The sequence below is a fragment of the Siphateles boraxobius genome, unplaced genomic scaffold (assembly GCF_051911475.1).
Source record: "Siphateles boraxobius isolate OS27281-9 unplaced genomic scaffold, OSU_SipBor_1 25, whole genome shotgun sequence".
NCBI lineage: Eukaryota > Metazoa > Chordata > Actinopteri > Cypriniformes > Leuciscidae > Siphateles > Siphateles boraxobius.
The window spans coordinates 4,521,046-4,538,377 of NW_027508866.1; the positions used below are offsets into that span (position 1 = coordinate 4,521,046).

Sequence of the window (17,332 nt, forward strand, 5' to 3'; positions counted from 1 at the left end):
CATGTTTTTGAAACCCTTATTACTGCTTGTGTTCATCTGTACTACAACATAGCCAAGATTCAGCCAGATGACAAGCGCTTATTTCCTTGCACAGAACGTACTCAGAATCGCTGCCTGCCAGGGAGTGTGGCTCCCTAACGAAAAACGCTTTCTATTAAAACTAGTGCCTTCCCATTCTGTAAGAGGCCAGCATTCAGTGACTCTACAACTGTACGCAAGTAGCCGAATCTGTTTTTTTAGGTCAGGCTCGTTGGTCTAGGGGTATGATTCTCGCTTTGGGTGTGAGAGGTCCCGGGTTCAGAACAAGCAGCCAGTCTGATGACAAGCGTTTATTTCCTGCACAGAATGTACTCTGAATCGCTGCCTGCCAGAGAGTGCAGCTCCCTAAGGACAAATGCTCTTATTAAAACTAGTGTCTGCTCATTCTGTTTGAGGCCAGTGTTCGGTGACTGTAAAAGTGTACGCAAGTAGCCCCATCCAGCGTCAGGCAGGCTCGTTGGTCTAGGGGTATGATTCTCGCATCGGGTGCGAGAGGTCCAGGGTTCAAATCCCGGATGAGCCCTCTCACCTTTAGTATGACTTCAAGGGTTCTCTGACTCTATATGCAGTTGCGTGTGATACCACAGGAAATCTTCTTAATTTTTTTTCTTTTTTTAAGCTGGGTGATAAAACAAATTGTGCTCTTCTTGGTGTATGAAAGGCATTGTTTTCCCTTAGAAGTTGACAGAGAAGAAAGCTCATTCTGACGGAGAAGAAAGCTCTTTCAGAAGCTCAAGCCCGCTTGAATGAGTCCAGTCAGAAGCGAGACTTGCTGAAGTTCTCTCTGGAGCAGAGACTCAGTGAGTTGCCCAAAAATCACCCGAAGGGCAATCTGATTTTGGAGGAGTTAGTCATGTTGTCCTCCCCACCTCTCAGCCCCTGCCCAAGCATCATATTTTCAACCACTTCATAGTCTGGCCATTTACTTTTCTTTATCAACCACTTCATAGTCCGGCCATTTACTTTTCTTTATCAACCACTTCATAGTCCGGCCATTTACTGCAACCCATATAGTACTTGACGTCACGTTCTGCAGCATCAGAGGCTGATACTTTGGCAAAATTGAACTTTTTTCGCAGGTCTGTAGAGGCCGTAGTGGGATTCAAAGCATTTTAAATCGCTCTTAACTGAATTACCCGTGGCTCTTTTGCAGAAACGCTAAGCACAGGTATACTTGTTGTTCTGTGGAGTTTCTTTGAACAACTTTTCATTTACTTTTTGCAGCATCGGCTTAGAGCTTGCGCAACAAGCACGCCCTAGTAACAGCCTCCCTAGGTGGGAGGCTGATGCCTTTTAGTTCAAAGTCAAGCCTACGGCATAGCCTATATGCGGCTGTTTACATTTAGAGCCCGCCATTTCTGTTCCATGTGTTTTTCTCCAATTACACAGCCATTTTGGTTGTATGGACAAAACAAACGTATCAATGATGTTTTTCGATGACTAGATTCGTTTATAGTTCATGACTCTTTCCCACCTGTTTTGTGTGTAGTCTGCCTCTCTGCTTTCGTATGCAAAGCCTTCGTCGTAGGTCCAGTGCAAAAGCAAGAAGTGGCTTTTTCCCCTTAGGCCACTGGGACTCTTGCGCACTGTGCTTTGTGTAATTTCAGCCTGAAAGGGCACATGCACGGGCAGGCAAGAATGATTCACTGACAGTCTGATGCACACAAAAACCCACCACCACAGCTATCCGAAGTTTGTCCGTTCTATGCTAACTCAGATCTTGTAGTCATTATTGCTTTGAACAAACCATCCTTGAATTTGTGGAACATCCAACTTAAACATAGCCCATTGAAGATGACCCAGGTGGGACTTGAAGCCACAATCTCCAGCTCCGGAGGCTGATGCCTTATCCATTAGGCCACTTGGCCTTGTCTGGCATGCTTTTCCTTTGATTTTTCCTTGACTCCAATCAGAAGCGAGACTTGCTGAAGTTCTCTCTGGAGCAGAGACTCAGTGAGTTGCCCAAAAATCACCCGAAGGGCAATCTGATTATGGAGGAGTTAGTCATGTTGTCCTCCCCACCTCTCAGCCCCTGCCAAAGCATCATGTTTTCAACCACTTCATAGTCTGGCCATTTACTTTTCTTTATCAACCACTTCATAGTCCGGCCATTTACTGCAACCCATATAGTACTTGACGTCACGTTCTGCAGCATCAGAGGCTGATACTTTGGCAAAATTGAACTTTTTTCGCAGGTCTGTAGAGGCCGTAGTGGGATTCAAAGCATTTTAAATCGCTCTTAACTGAATTACCCGTGGCTCTTTTGCAGAAACGCTAAGCACAGGTATACTTGTTGTTCTGTGGAGTTTCTTTGAACAACTTTTCATTTACTTTTTGCAGCATCGGCTTAGAGCTAGCGCAACAAGCACGCCCTAGTAACAGCCTCCCTAGGTGGGAGGCTGATGCCTTTTAGTTCAAAGTCAAGCCTACGGCATAGCCTATATGCGGCTGTTTACATTTAGAGCCCGCCATTTCTGTTCCATGTGTTTTTCTCCAATTACACAGCCATTTTGGTTGTATGGACAAAACAAACGTATCAATGATGTTTTTCGATGACTAGATTCATTTATAGTTCATGACTCTTTCCCACCTGTTTTGTGTGTAGTCTGCCTCTCTGCTTTCGTATGCAAAGCCTTCGTCGTAGGTCCAGTGCAAAAGCAAGAAGTGGCTTTTTCCCCTTAGGCCACTGGGACTCTTGCGCACTGTGCTTTGTGTAATTTCAGCCTGAAAGGGCACATGCACGGGCAGGCAAGAATGATTCACTGACAGTCTGATGCACACAAAAACCCACCACCACAGCTATCCGAAGTTTGTCCGTTCTATGCTAACTCAGATCTTGTAGTCATTATTGCTTTGAACAAAACATCCTTGAATTTGTGGAACATCCAACTTAAACATAGCCCATTGAAGATGACCCAGGTGGGACTTGAAGCCACAATCTCCAGCTCCGGAGGCTGATGCCTTATCCATTAGGCCACTTGGCCTTGTCTGGCATGCTTTTCCTTTGATTTTTCCTTGACTCCAATCAGAAGCGAGACTTGCTGAAGTTCTCTCTGGAGCAGAGACTCAGTGAGTTGCCCAAAAATCACCCGAAGGGCAATCTGATTATGGAGGAGTTAGTCATGTTGTCCTCCCCACCTCTCAGCCCCTGCCAAAGCATCATGTTTTCAACCACTTCATAGTCTGGCCATTTACTTTTTTTTATGCAATTGCATGTGATACCACAGGAAATCTTCTTCATTTTTTTCTTCTTTTTTTAAGATGGGTGATAAAACAAATTGTGCTCTTCTTGGTGTATGAAAGGCATTGCTTTCCCTTAGAAGTTGACGGAGAAAAAAGCTCATTCTGACGGAGAAGAAAGCTCATTCAGAAGCTCAAGCCCGCTTGAATGAGTTCCGTCAGAAGCGAGACTTGCTGAAGTTCTCTCTGGAGCAGAGACTCAGTGAGTTGCCCAAAAATCACCCGAAGGGCAATCTGATTTTGGAGGAGTTAGTCATGTTGTCCTCCCCACCTCTCAGCCCCTGCCCAAGCATTATGTTTTCAACCACTTCATAGTCTGGCCATTTACTTTTCTTTATCAACCACTTCATAGTCTGGCCATTTAATACAACCCACATAGTACTTGACGTCACGTTCTGCAGCATCAGAGGCTGATGCTTTGGCAAAATTTAACTTTTTTCGCAGGTCTGTAGATGCTGTAGTGGGATTCAAAGCATTTTAAATCGCTCTTAACTGAATTACCGTGGCTCTTTTGCAGAAACGCTAAGCACAGGTATACTTGTTGTTCTGTGGAGTTTCTTTGAACAACTTTTCATTGACTTTTTGCAGCATCGGCTTAGAGCAAGCGCAACAAGCACGCCCTAGTAACAGCCTCCCTAGGTGGGAGGCTGATGTCTTTTAGTTCAAAGTCAAGCCTACAGCATAGCCTATATGCGGCTGTTTACATTTAGAGCCCGCCATTTCTGTTCCATGTGTTTTTCTCCAATTACACAGCCATTTTGGTTATATGGACAAACCAAACGTATCAATGATGTTTTTCGATGAATAGATTAATTTATAGTTCATGACTCTTTCCCACCTGTTTTGTGTGTAGTCTGCCTCTCTGCTTTCGTACGCCAAGCCTTCGTCGTAGGTCCAGTGCAAAAGCAAGAAGTGGCCTTTTCCCCTTAGGCCACTGGGCCTCTTGTGCACAGTGCTTTGTGTAATTTCAACCTGAAAGGGCACATGCACGGGCAGGCAAGAATGATTCACTGACAGTCTGACGCACACAAAACCCCACCACAGCTATCCGAAGTTTGTCCGTTCTATGCTAACTCAGATCTTGCAGTCATCATTGCTTTGAACAAACCATCCTTGAATTTGTCGAACATCCAACTTAAACATAGCCCATTAAAGACGACCCAGGTGGGACTTGAACCCACAATCTCCAGCTCCGGAGGCTGATGCCTTATCCATTAGGCCACTGGGCCTTCTTGTGTGCCTTCAAGGGGTTTCTAACGCTCAAACAACTACACTTTCGTATCTCGACGCCAGGTCGTGTTCCGTCTTTGAGATGGGCTGAATTTGTGTCGCCCTCTCAAAAGACTTAATGTAGAGGAGGCTTGTTGGTCTAGGGGTATGATTCTCGCTTTGGGTTCGAGAGGTCCTGGGTTCGAGCAGTGAGAGCAACAAGCAGTGAGAGCAACAAGCTTGGATCCTTCCCTTTGCAGCACTGAGCCAAACTCAAAACTGTCGTGTTTTTGAAACCCTTATTACTGCTTGTGTTCATCTGTACTACAACATAGCCAAGATTCAGCCAGATGACAAGCGCTTATTTCCTTTCACAGAACGTACTCAGAATCGCTGCCTGCCAGGGAGTTTGGCTCCCTAACGACAAACGCTTTCTATTAACTCTATGGGGTCGCCGATAACGCCGCCGTGATCAAGTTACATGACCAGTTTAAGACGTTGAAGCATAAACACAAAGTCACGTTGAGCGCTGCCGTCCACTTCTGTCGAAAGTGCTGGCTTGAAATTCTATGTTACTTTTCGTTTTGTGTTGATAGACCAAGTAAAAACGGAGATATGATCATTTAAACTTTATGTAAACAAATATTGACGCGTTCGTAAAAGAACGGCAGATGTGATGCGACAGGCGTTGAATTTATTCTAATAACTTTGTCGATTTTTGTCATAAAACAAAACGGAGAAAAATGTGTGAATCTGCTGACTCTGCTCTTCAGGCTGCACGTTTTAGGGAATGGAGGAGGAGCCAACTGAGCAAAGAAGCGAAATTGAAAGGCACAGGATTTACAGAGTTGACAAAGAGAGACATATATACGGTTATATATATCATGTATAGAGAGATATTATTGCTAGTTTTTGAAAGAGTTTGAGTAGATTTTGAGAGTAGTTTAGGAGTAGTGTAGATCGTTTAGGTAGTTTAGGAGTAGTTTAGGTAGTTTAGGAGTAGATTTAGATAAACTGTTTTGAGGAGTGGCACAGATAAAAACTAAAATTAAATAAAAAACACCTGATATTTGTTATAAATACTTGTATGTATAGTTTGATTTTGTGTTAATTTTACCTTTTGTATGGTATATTTGCACTATTGAGGAACCCCTCTTACTCAAGGAATGAAAGCCCTGTAATGTAGCTATCTGTGTAATTGTACATGAAGTGTTTTGTAGAGTTTCTAAGCAAAAAAGTAAAGTAAAAACGCCTATTGCCACACCTCCTTTTTGTGATATATAGTTTCATTTTATCTCAATTTTACATTTTTTATTTTGTATTTGCACTATTTGGTAACCCTCATACTCTTGTAATGCAAGGCCTTAAATATAGCTCTCTGAATAATTGTGTGCACAACATTTTTTAAAAAGTGGCTGAGCTAAAAAGAAAGAAAAAAAGCCTATGGCTACACCCGCTTTTTTTTTGTAAATCATATTTTTTTTGTATATAGCTTGATTATATCTGAATTGTGCCTGTATATGTTTGACATTTACAACTTGTGTTTACATTTCAAACCTTTTAAAATGCTTCATTGAGCATGCTTGTGTTTTTTGTATTAGAAAAGCTATCATTTTTCTATTCGGATTTTGTGTTTTTTATGTGATTTTGGGTCCAGTATGTTGATACAGTACATCAAAGTGAAAAACTAATTGTCTGGTCATATAGGTGATGTTGTGCTGAAAAAAATAATACCAAACATTGGTTTATGTGGCAAAATTTAAAAAAAATAAAAGCACTCAAAAACGGCCAAAATAGCCCAAGACTCCGAAGGGTTAATGAGCGAGTCATTGAGTCATTCATTCAAACGATTCAGAATGAGGCAATTTATGAATGGGTAATTGAATCTTTGACTCAACAAATTCGTTCAAAACGCGAATCATTCAGTAATAAAACATGGCTGAGTGTTCCTGTGAGTTGTGTTGTGGAACTGTTTGCTGCTGAAACAGAACAAAAACAGTCATTGCGTCTAAAATGGAAGTGACTTGATTTTAACTATTTGTTGATTGGACTGTTATGAAATCAGTGTCTCGGTTTTAATCGTAATGGTAGCTATTCAGGAAAACGTCTCAGTTACATATGTAACCCTCGTTCCCTGACGAATTGGGATCACGCTAGGGAGCCAATTGCCTTCGAGAGAATTAAAAACGAGCCAATGGACATTGGCATGCAAGATTTGCATTTCGCAGCCCACCTACCAGCGCGGGTATAAAAGGCTGAAGTAAACATTGCGCAATGCTTTTCGCTGAGGAGCCGAACAGTGTCCAGTCCTTCGCGAAGGTACAGCAACATGGCGAAGGGATGACACGTCTCCGTTCCCTGTACTCAGGGAACGAGGGTTACATACGTAACCGAGACGTTCCCTTTCGTCCTGGAAACTCCGACGTGTCGTCCGGAGTTCCCTGACGAATTGGGATCCCCTAATAAAACGCCATGGTGATGGAGCGCGCAACCTGGGAGGACAAGGCTCACCCAGAGACTCATACGCGCTCGGGTGATAGCATCCACTAACTAGTGGGCTAACCTCTGCTTGGAGACAGCCTTCCCCTTCTACTGGCCTCCGTAACAGACAAAGAGCTGATCTGAGGTTCTGAAGCTTTGCGTTCTGTCAATATAAACCCGCAGAGCGCGGACAAGACAGAGAAAAGCTAGGGCTGGGTCTGCCTCCTCCTGGGGCAGCGCTTGCAGGTTCACTACCTGGTCCATGAAGGGAGTGGTAGGAACTTTGGGCACATATCCAAGCCGGGGTCTCAATACAACGTGAGAAAGGCCCGGCCCGAACTCTAGGCACGATTCGTTGACCGAAAAAGCCTGCAGATCCCCGACCCACTTGAAAGAGGCGAATGCTAACAGGAGCGCTGTCTTAATGGACAGGATATTAAGCTCTACTGTCAGCAAAGGCTCAAAGGGAGGACTTTGAAGAGCTCTAAGTAACAGAGCTAGGTCCCAAGAGGGTACAGAGTGCAAAACATGAGGTGGATTTAACCTCCTGGCACCCTTAAGGAGTCTGATGACCAGGTCGTCCTTCCCCAAGGACTTACCTTCTACTGCATCGTGATGTGCGACTATAGCAGCGACATACACTTTGAGGGTGGAGGGAGACAGCCTTCGCTCCAACCCATCTTGCAGGAAGGAAAGCACGACTCTGATCGGGCAAGTTCGGGGGTCCTCCTGACGGGAGGAACACCAATCGACGAACAGGTTCCACTTCAACGCGTAGAGGCGCCTCGTAGAGGGGGCTCTAGCGGAAGTGATGGTATCTACCACTGCCTGTGGAGGTTCTTCCTCAGAGGAATCGGCCAAGGAGGGGCTGTCGCAAGGAGCATGAGTTCCGTGAACCAAGTCCTGGTAGGCCAATACGGCGCCACTAGAAGGACCTGCTCCTCGTCCTCCCTGACCTTGCACAGGGTCTGTGCAAGAAGGCTCAATGGGGGAAACGCATACTTTCGCAGGTCCCGGGGCAAGCTTTGAGCCAGGGCGTCCGTGCCGAGGTTCCCCTCAGTCAGGGAGTAAAACCACTGGCAATGGGTTGTGTCTGGAGAGGCAGACAGTTCCTACCTGCCCGACTCCGAAGACACTCCAAATCAGCTGGACCGCCTGGGGATGGAGTCGCCATTCTCCTGGTAGGGGAGGCAGCTGTGAGAGCTCGTCTGCCACACGGTTGAGCTCCCCTGGAACGTGAACGCCACGAAGCGACCTCAGATGCTTCTGACTCCATAGGAGGTTGTGGGAGGCGAGTCGCGGAATACTACGGGAGCGTAGACCACCTTGATGGTTGATGTACGCAACGGTCGCAGTGCTGACTGTACGGACCAGTGCGTGCTTGTGTCTGAGAAACCCCTTGAGGCAACGCAAGGCTAGGCGTACTGCTTGCAACTCTAGGCAGTTGATGTGCCAATGCAGCTGGGGCCCCGTCCACAGACCCGAGACTGCATGCCCGTTGTACGTGGGCCCCCAACCCATAGCAGAGGCATCCGTGAAAACCACAGCATACCTGGAAACCTGGACTAAGGGCACTCCGGCCCGAAGAAACGCAGCATCTGACCACGGGGAGAAGGTTTGGCGACAGTGCGGGGTCACTTTGACACGGAACGTGCCGCTGTGCCACGCCCACCTCATGACTCGATCGTGAAGCCAGCGCTGAAGCGGTCTCATATGTAACAGGCCGAGCAGCGTTACTGCGGCTGCGGCTGCCATATGCCCCAGGAGCCTCTGAAATTGTTTCAGTGGAACCGCTGTCCTGCCTCAAAAGGACCTGAGGCAGGTGAGCACTGACTGGACGCGTTCCTCCGTGAGGCGCGCAGTCTGGGCGACCGAGTCCAGTTCCATACCGAGATAAGAGATCCTCTGTACGGGGCAGAGTTTGCTCTTGTCCCAGTTGACCTGAAGCCCCAACCGGCTGAGGTGCCGAAGCACCATGTCCCTGTGATCACACAACACATCTCGCAAGTGAGCTAAAATGAGCCAGTCGTCGAGATAGTTGAGAATGCGAACGCCCTATTCTCTCATGGGAACAATGGCCGCCTCCGCGACTTTCGTGAAGACACGAGGCGACAGGGCCAGCCCGAAGGGTAGGACTTTGTACTGATACGCTCGACCCTCGAAAGCAAACCATAGAAACGGTCTGTGTCAAGGAAGAATCGAGACATGAAAGTACGCGTCCTTCAGGTCGATCGCTGCAAACCAATCCTTGGGATGGATGCATTTGAAAATGCTATTCTGCGTGAGCATTTTGAACGGGAGTTTGTGCAGGGCCCGATTCAAAACTCGCAGGTCAAGGATTGGCCGTAACCCACCGCCTTTCTTGGGTACAATGAAGTAGGGGCTGTAAAACCCAGACCTCATCTCACCAGGAAGGACTGGCTCGATCGCATCCTTCGCCAGCAGGACATCGATCTCTTTCCTCAAGACAGGGGCGTCCACCAACTGCACATGGGTGAAGTGGACGCACCTGAATTTGGGAGGCCGGCATGCAAACTGAATTGCATAGCCGAACCGCATGGTGCGGATGAGCCATTGGGACGGACCCGGAAGCGCTAGCCAGGCTTCCAGAGCAGTTACGTCCCAACAAGCCCACCCAAACCACCGGCGTACCCGCGGAGGGGCAGCGAGGTGGAAGACAGGGACCCGACTCTGGTGGCGTTGTAGCGACCGGGAGCGGGGTCTGGGCGTGGAACTTGACACCAACCTGCTTCCACCTGTGGGCAGATGGCAGAGAAGGCCCGTGGGCATTCTGCTGCGGGCTGCCCAGTGGCGACGGGAGGGGGAGAGACGAGGAACGAGGCCCTGACTCCTGGTATGCTGGTCTCTGCGCCTACAGGCCCAGCTGCCGACAGGAGTTACGCAGCTGAGGCCGCGTCACTGCTATCTGGGGAGAGGGGAGCGGCAGTGGCACCGTTCGGAGGCGGCGCGTACTGCCACTCTGACCCTCTCGGACGGGGGAGACTGTGTGCCCACCAGTCTCGGTCGTGAATGACCTGGAAGAGGAAGTAGAAACTGCTCTTTTATTGAAAACTTGTCGGAACAGAAACAAAACTTAACACATGATTTTCCACCCGGCCCTCCCCCGGGGGATGGCACCCTCCTGACGAGCAGCATCCAGGTTCTCCTCCAGGTCTCCCGTCTCAGGGATGCTTTCCGCCCTTCTTCTTGCGGGAAGGGGTCGGAGGCGTCTGAGCAGGCTTGACCGCCCTCTTACGACCAGACCTCCGTCCCCCAGGGGTAGACTGCTGCCCTGAAGGAGGAGAAGCCGCAGAAGGGCGGCCTCGGCGACGAGCAGCCGGAGGCTCTACGGCCACAGAGGACGGACCAGCAGCAGTCCTTCTCCTGTGCAGGACATGCCGTATCGCCTCCGACTGCTTTTGGGCGGTGGAGAACTCTTGGGCGAAGCTCTCCGCCACGTCGCCAAAGAGGCCCCCTTGGGGTATGGGGAAGTTGAGAAGTTCGTTCTTCTCCGCTTCCCGCATATCCACAAGGGTAAGCCCCAGGTGGGAGCCCGACCCAGGGAACGTGCGGTGACTTTCGTCGCCCGGAGGGCAAAGTCTGTCGCCGCACGCAGCCCCTGAAGCAATCCTGGTTCGAGACCACCCCCCTGCATGTCATGGAGTGCCTTGGCCTAGTGGACCTGCAGCAGCGCCATGGCATACAGGGCGGAAGCAGCGTCTCCACACGCCATGTAGGCATCCCTGGTCAGACCAGATGAAAACCTACAGGCACGGGAGGGGATTGAAGGGACACCCCGCCAAGTGGAAGCGGTCTTTGGACACAACTGCATCGCAACCGACCACTCCACTTGGGGGGATTCCCTCGTACCCGTGCGCCGCTCCGCCGTCAAGAGTGGTGAGGAAGGAGGAGCGAGGTTGCCTACGCCTGGTCGCCAGAGGGGCCAGCCTCCTCATGCACTTCAGGGAAGAATGGTACAGGAGCAGACTGTGGGGCAACAGCACGAGACACCAATCATCCAGCCGCGAAGGTTCGGGACCTGGTGGAGGGTTCCAGACGAGCCCGACATTCGCGGCTGCCCTTTTGAGCATAGCGGCCATATCCGGATCCGGCTCAGCAGAAGCCACCACCCCCGAAGGGGGTAGACCCACTGAGTCATCACCAGAAGAGGACCGCTCTTCCTCCGATTCCGCGATTGACATCTGATCCTCAGGCGGCGCCCCAAAGGAGACAAACGGAAGCGCACGAGGTGGCCCCGGAAGCTGCCCAAGGACAACCAATGGCAACGAGCCACATAGAGGAGTGAGAAGCCCGTGAGGATCTTTCACCAGATGGAGCGTTCTGCACTGTAACCCTGCCGAACTGAACCCGGCAGATGAACTAGATCGGGGATTCTCTGAAGGGACTCCCCCATGTTTCAGGGTTCGCAGTCTCGAGCGCAGCATCTCCAGAGTCATGTTCCCGCAATAAGACCATAACTCGTTCACAAACGCTGCCTCAGCGTGCCCTAAGCCCAAACACGAGGGGAAGTGTTTATGACCATCTTCCTGATGGAGAAGTCGACTGCATCCAGAAACGCACGGGTGAAACGACATCCTGAAAAGGACGCGAAACGCCCGTGAAGCTCTTTTAGAAAAAGAAAAAATACTCTTTTACGTGCCGAGGCACAGAGGGACCACCGCGGCAGACAGAACGGGAAACTGCAAGCTCGTGTGCTGCACTCACCAATTACCAGCCGTTAAAACAGTTCTTTTTTTTAAAGAGGAAAACGTCCAACAGCGAGAAGCGATGGTCGCTTGAAGTGCCGTCACACCAGCAGCAGAGGATATTCTCCTTCCAAAGAGGACTTGTTGTTAAATATATTTCTCTTCAGTAAACACAGCAGCTCACACAGGGACACACTGGATGGCTCCGAAGCAAAAAGCATTGCGCAATATTTACTTCCGCCTTTTATACTCGCGCTGGTAGACGGGCTGCGGAATGCAAATCTTGCATGCCAATGTCCATTGGCTCGTTTTTAATTCTCTCGAAGGCAATTGGCTCCCTAGCGTGATCCCAATTCGTCAGGGAACTCCCCCGACGACACGTTGGAGTTCCCAGGACGAAAGGGAACAGGACACTGGTCATTTGATGTTTCTTAACTGTATAATATGTAGGGGTGTCCCCGACTAAGGATTTTCATAGTCGAATCCGATTCGTCAAGTCCTACCTATAGTCGACTAATAGTCGAATCATGTGTGTGGTGTTGTAAACAAAAAAACCAAAAAAAAAATGTATAAAAAGATTTTTGATCAATAAAACTAAGAAATAACATAAATAACTGCAGAAAGCCCACACTGCAGATAGGATTTGCATTTCACATGCAAATTAAATCGGCTGAATTGCCTGTATGAGCATGCTCTAAGTAGGCCTACAGCGCAACATCGATGCACTGAAAAATAATCAACAATTAAGAACACAATATACATTTATAATAAATAAAAATACAAAACGAAATAAGTCAGAATCAAGCCACAAGAAGCAGAACAAATGTGTGCAAAATGCCTAAAGTGCAGGGGAACAAATATTCAAAACACAAGTCACAGATAGTTAAATTAGATCACCCTGAGTGATCAATTAATAAAATAAAAATAAAGAAATTATTAAAATAACGAAAGTATGGCCAGGATTGTCAACTTTTTCTTTTTAACTGCAGAAACAACAATAAACGCTAAACTGGAGCGGCAGTCTTTTTAGCTAAACATGTTCACAGCAGGGCAGGGGCGGAGCCAGACGATGTAAACATTCGGGGTTTAGCCCAAATCTAGGGGGGTCCAGGGGGATATTCCCCCGGGGAGATTTTTTTCCCATTTACGTCAGCTAAATGCACTATTTTTCGGGCTGTTTGAGATAATAGAATGCCTAAAATACAACCCAGGCTGGTTATGTGTCCGATGCGAAGCAGCCTGAAGGGTTTATATTTGCTATAACAACCGCCTCGCTATACATTATCCCGCTTATTACATGCCTAACAGTGGCGTAACTTTGTTTTAAAAAGTGGGTGGGACAAGTGTGTGGGTGGGACAAGTGTGTGTGTGTGTGTGTGTGTGTGTGTGTGTGTGTGTGTGTGTGTGTGTGTGTGTGTGTGTGTGTGTGTGTGTGTGTGTGTGTGTGTGTGTGTGTGTGAATTTGTCGTTTAATGAGATCTAATATGTTGTCAGTGGCGAGTATCTTAACGTGAATAGGTACATAGATCCGACTGTTTTGTTCATGTACTTCAATGGTCCAGTGGCAGAACTTTTGCCAAACGTGTCAGAGGTTCTGGGTTCTAATCTGCACTAAGTAGTATAGTTTTTTTTTTTTTTCTCATCAAAATCGATTGTTTATTACTGGTTGTATATCAAGCAGGGACACTTTTTTTTGTGCATTATGTTTTGTGATTTCTCCGTAACGAATAAAGAGTCTCTCTGCAATGCATTGAAGCGCGCGTCCGTGTGAAGACTGTGATCGAGTCACAACAGAACGCTGTATACGCGCTACTGAGAGCAGCGGCAACGAACACGTTGGTCACTTGATTTCAAAAACAACACATTTCAGATCGCCTCTTATTTAACAAACGAACGAAATTAATGTTTTACTAGAGTTCACTGGAGATGTTTTATTTATTCGTATTGGTACATCCGTGCCGCGAGATGTTTCAAAAGTGGTTGGGACACAATCGAAGCTGGCAAAAAGTGGTGGGGACATGTCCCACCCGTCCCACCCGCAAATTACGCCTATCATGCCTACCTACCAAATAAATCAATAATTTGACACAAAATATTGATTTAAAAAGGAGTTTATTGATTTAAAAACGGTTGTATTGCTTCCGCTAAAGAAAATAGTCCGTTCCGTCTCTGAACGCGTCCATGGCAAGAGACTATTTTCTACACCATAACAATTCCATTAATTATAGAAATACTAATAAGTTTATTACATTGTTACAGGCGCATCTCAAAAATGTATTATAAATAGTGTGCTGCACCACCAGAACAAGACTGACAGATTAAATTCTCAGGAAACCTTTGCAGGCGTTTTGAGTTGATTAGCTGATTAGAGATCTTGTCAGGTCGTATAAAAAATTCTTTGCTCTAAAATTCTAATACATTTTGAGATTACTACTTCTGGAGTTTTGATTTCCATGAGCTGTAAGCCCTTATCATCAAGATTAAAACAATAAAAGGCTTGAAATATTTTACTTTTTATGTAATGAATTTAGAATATATTAAAGATTCACTTTTTTAATAGACCTTTTACGCACTTCCGCATTTTTTGACCGGAATTACGTCAATGAAGTGTATTAGAACTTCCTGTTATCGTAGCGGCAGATACGAAAAATGGCAGAGTCGAAGAGTCGCAGTTTCTGTTGTGTTCCAGGCTGTTCGTCTTCCACCCAAAAACAGCCCTACCTTTCATTTCATTCTTTTCCCGTGGATCCAAACCTGAAACCCCATTTGGGTTGATACAGGTGATCCGAAGAGAGGAAGGGAACAGTTTCGATATAAAAAGAGGTAGCACCTATGTCTGCAGCCGGCACTTCGCTCCGGATGATTACGTTGGTGGCTGCGTCGTTCGTCGCCTGAAGAGTGGTGTTGTCCCGAGCCTATTCCCTTGGAACAATTATACTGCTCCTTTGAGAAGGGAGTCAGTATATGACAGAACCTTCAAACGTCAGTCTGTCCAGCTATGCTGTGAAGGTGAAGATAGCACCATGGTGGCTAAGGCAGTAAGGATGGATCACGACTACGTGACACACCCACCTGCAGGTAAGATTGTTCATAATGTGTTTAGTAAGTTAACGCTAGTCAACTATGTGTACCGTTAATGGATAAATGCATTCGTGTGATAAATGCATTTCTAACTGAACAACTTAACCCTTGTGTATCAATTAAAAAAAAGTTACACATGGGTATATAGAGGACAAAAATGTCCGTGTCAAAAAACTACTTGGGAGCACAGACTTATGTTTGGTCTCATTTTAAAGAAGACCCGTGGCAGATTATTGCTGAAGTAAAAAAAATTTATAAGTAAATTAAAAAAAAAAGTTATATAGGTTTAAGTTTATGAACATTATTTTATATAAAATATATATTTAATGAAACGAGTATAACCCTAAAACGGCTAGAAAATCAAAGCCATAAATCTAAATAAGTTGTGTTCCAAATGTGAGATTGGTATCTCAAAAAATGAGTGGTAGTATTTTGTTTGGGTGCAGTAACAGATTTTCCCCATTGGATGCCAGCAAAACTCCACTGGTGCACACAGTAATTGGATTTTATATTTGCAGTTGAGTTTTTCTCTCTTAACATTACAAACACGTATTTTTATTTAACTAATGTTAGTCTACATCTGTAACTGTAACATAGTCTCATGCTGTCACGGTGGGTAAATCATATGTCTCATTCATGTCTCGTGTTTCTGTTGTTACATATGTGTGTGTGCTGATTAGAGGGGCGTGGCTGCTCATCAGAGCTCATTCAGTAATCACTCATCACCAGCTGCAGTCTATCATCCCGGTCTATTTAATCTCACCCATTTCTCATCTCCATTGTCAGATCGTTGTTTGTGATGTCCGGTGTTTGATCCCTCTACGTTCCAGTATCCTTCGTTGTTCCTGTCTGTTCCCTGTGGATGTTCTGGATTCGTCTTGTTGATCGTCACCTCACTTCACCTGCACTGTATTCATCTGACCATCGAGTCCCTGCGCCACTTACCTGCCTGTCTGTGAATCGTGTACTGAGTTTTCAACCTTGCCTGTCTGTGGACTGTGTTCTGAGCTTTCCAATAAATATTGTTACTTGCAATTGCTTCCGTAGTTCTTACGTTACACATGCTGTCTAGCTGTAGGGGGCATGCTCTGAATGACATTATTTCTGCAGTGATGTCATTTAAGAGTTGACATGACATGATTACTGTTCTGTGTTGTGTTGAAAGGTAGCATAAATATGTTAAGACTGTTTTTTAATTTATTTATCTTTATAGGTGCTCTGGACGAGGCTTTGGATTACATCCATGACTTAGAAGCCATGTTGCAAAACACTGACCTACCACCTCCTACTCTCTTCAGCCGATACTGTTCATCAGACGACCAAATTCGTTTCTACACCAAATTTCCATCCGAGAGGGTTTTTACAATTTTCTGGGAGTCGATTGCACCATCTGCCCTTAGACTGGTGTACTGGACCAAAGCAAAGAGGGCAGGGGAGGAAGGCTGCCAAGATCCCAGCCCACCACGCATCATGCCATTAATAGATGAGTTCTTGATGTATTCCATGCGGGTTGCTGTTGGCATGAAGGAGCAGCTCATTGCTGACATGTTTAATGTGAGCATTGCCAGGGTCAGCAGGGTTACCATCACCTGGGCCAATTATCTTTTTATGATGCTGAGCTCACTTCCCATCTGGATAAGCAGGGAAAAGGTTAAGTCCACTATGCCCCTTAAATTCCAGAGGTACTGTCCCAATGTCAGAGGATACTGGACTGCACAGAAATTGCCCTGGAGACAGCCTCATCCCTGACCTTACAGTCAGAAACATTTTCGAGCTACAAAAACAGGACGAAATTGAAAGGCCTGATTGGAGTTGCTCCCAATGGCTTGGTGACATTTGTCTCACCCCTGTACACCGGGTGCATCTCAGATAAGGAGATCACCAGGATCAGTGGAGTCCTTCCCTTGCTGGAGCCAGGAGATGACATCATGGCGGACAAAGGGTTCCTCATTCAAGACCTCCTTGCTGACGTTGGAGCTAAGCTCATCATTCCACCTTTTAAGCGTTCAGCTCAATTCAGCAAAGAGGAAACAGAACAAACCCAAGCCATTGCCCGCCTCAGAATTCTGGGACTCTCCTGTGCCGCTCACACTGATTGGCAGTGTGAATCAGATCTGGCTTAACTGCTGTGTTTTAGCAAACTATCAAGGACCTTATTGTTTTGAAGAGTGAATGAATTAATGTTTTGTATGTAAATGTATAATGTGTAAATAATTTAGTGTTCCCACATTCTTAAACATCAAATTAAATATAATTGTAATATTCGTAATATTTTTCTGTTGAAATGTGACTGATTTCACTAAAACATTAGATGAACAATTAAAACAATTTTGGTCAAAATGATGCATCCTTTAATTTTTTGGTATGTGTAACATAAACTGATTAATAACTTATTTAATAAATAACATCAAACATTTACAATAAAAAAATGACATTAGTTCATCAACAGTAAGACAGAAGGCAAAACTGATTGGTAAAGACAAGATTAGTGGAAAAACACCAAACTTTTACAATAAAAAATAACATTAGTTCGTCAACAGTAAGACAGAAGGCAAAACTGATTGGTAAAGACAAGA

General features: G+C 46.1%; 2 non-coding genes across 2 annotated transcripts; one reads left to right on the plus strand and one right to left on the minus strand.

Annotated features, from left to right (window-relative positions):
• The first annotated feature begins 490 nt into the window (after positions 1 to 490).
• Positions 491 to 562, plus strand: trnap-cgg (transfer RNA proline (anticodon CGG)). The gene has a single exon. It is a non-coding gene; the product is annotated as a tRNA-Pro (tRNA).
• Positions 563 to 4,435: 3,873 nt separating this feature from the next.
• Positions 4,436 to 4,508, minus strand: trnar-ccg (transfer RNA arginine (anticodon CCG)). The gene has a single exon. It is a non-coding gene; the product is annotated as a tRNA-Arg (tRNA).
• Positions 4,509 to 17,332: the final 12,824 nt, after the last annotated feature.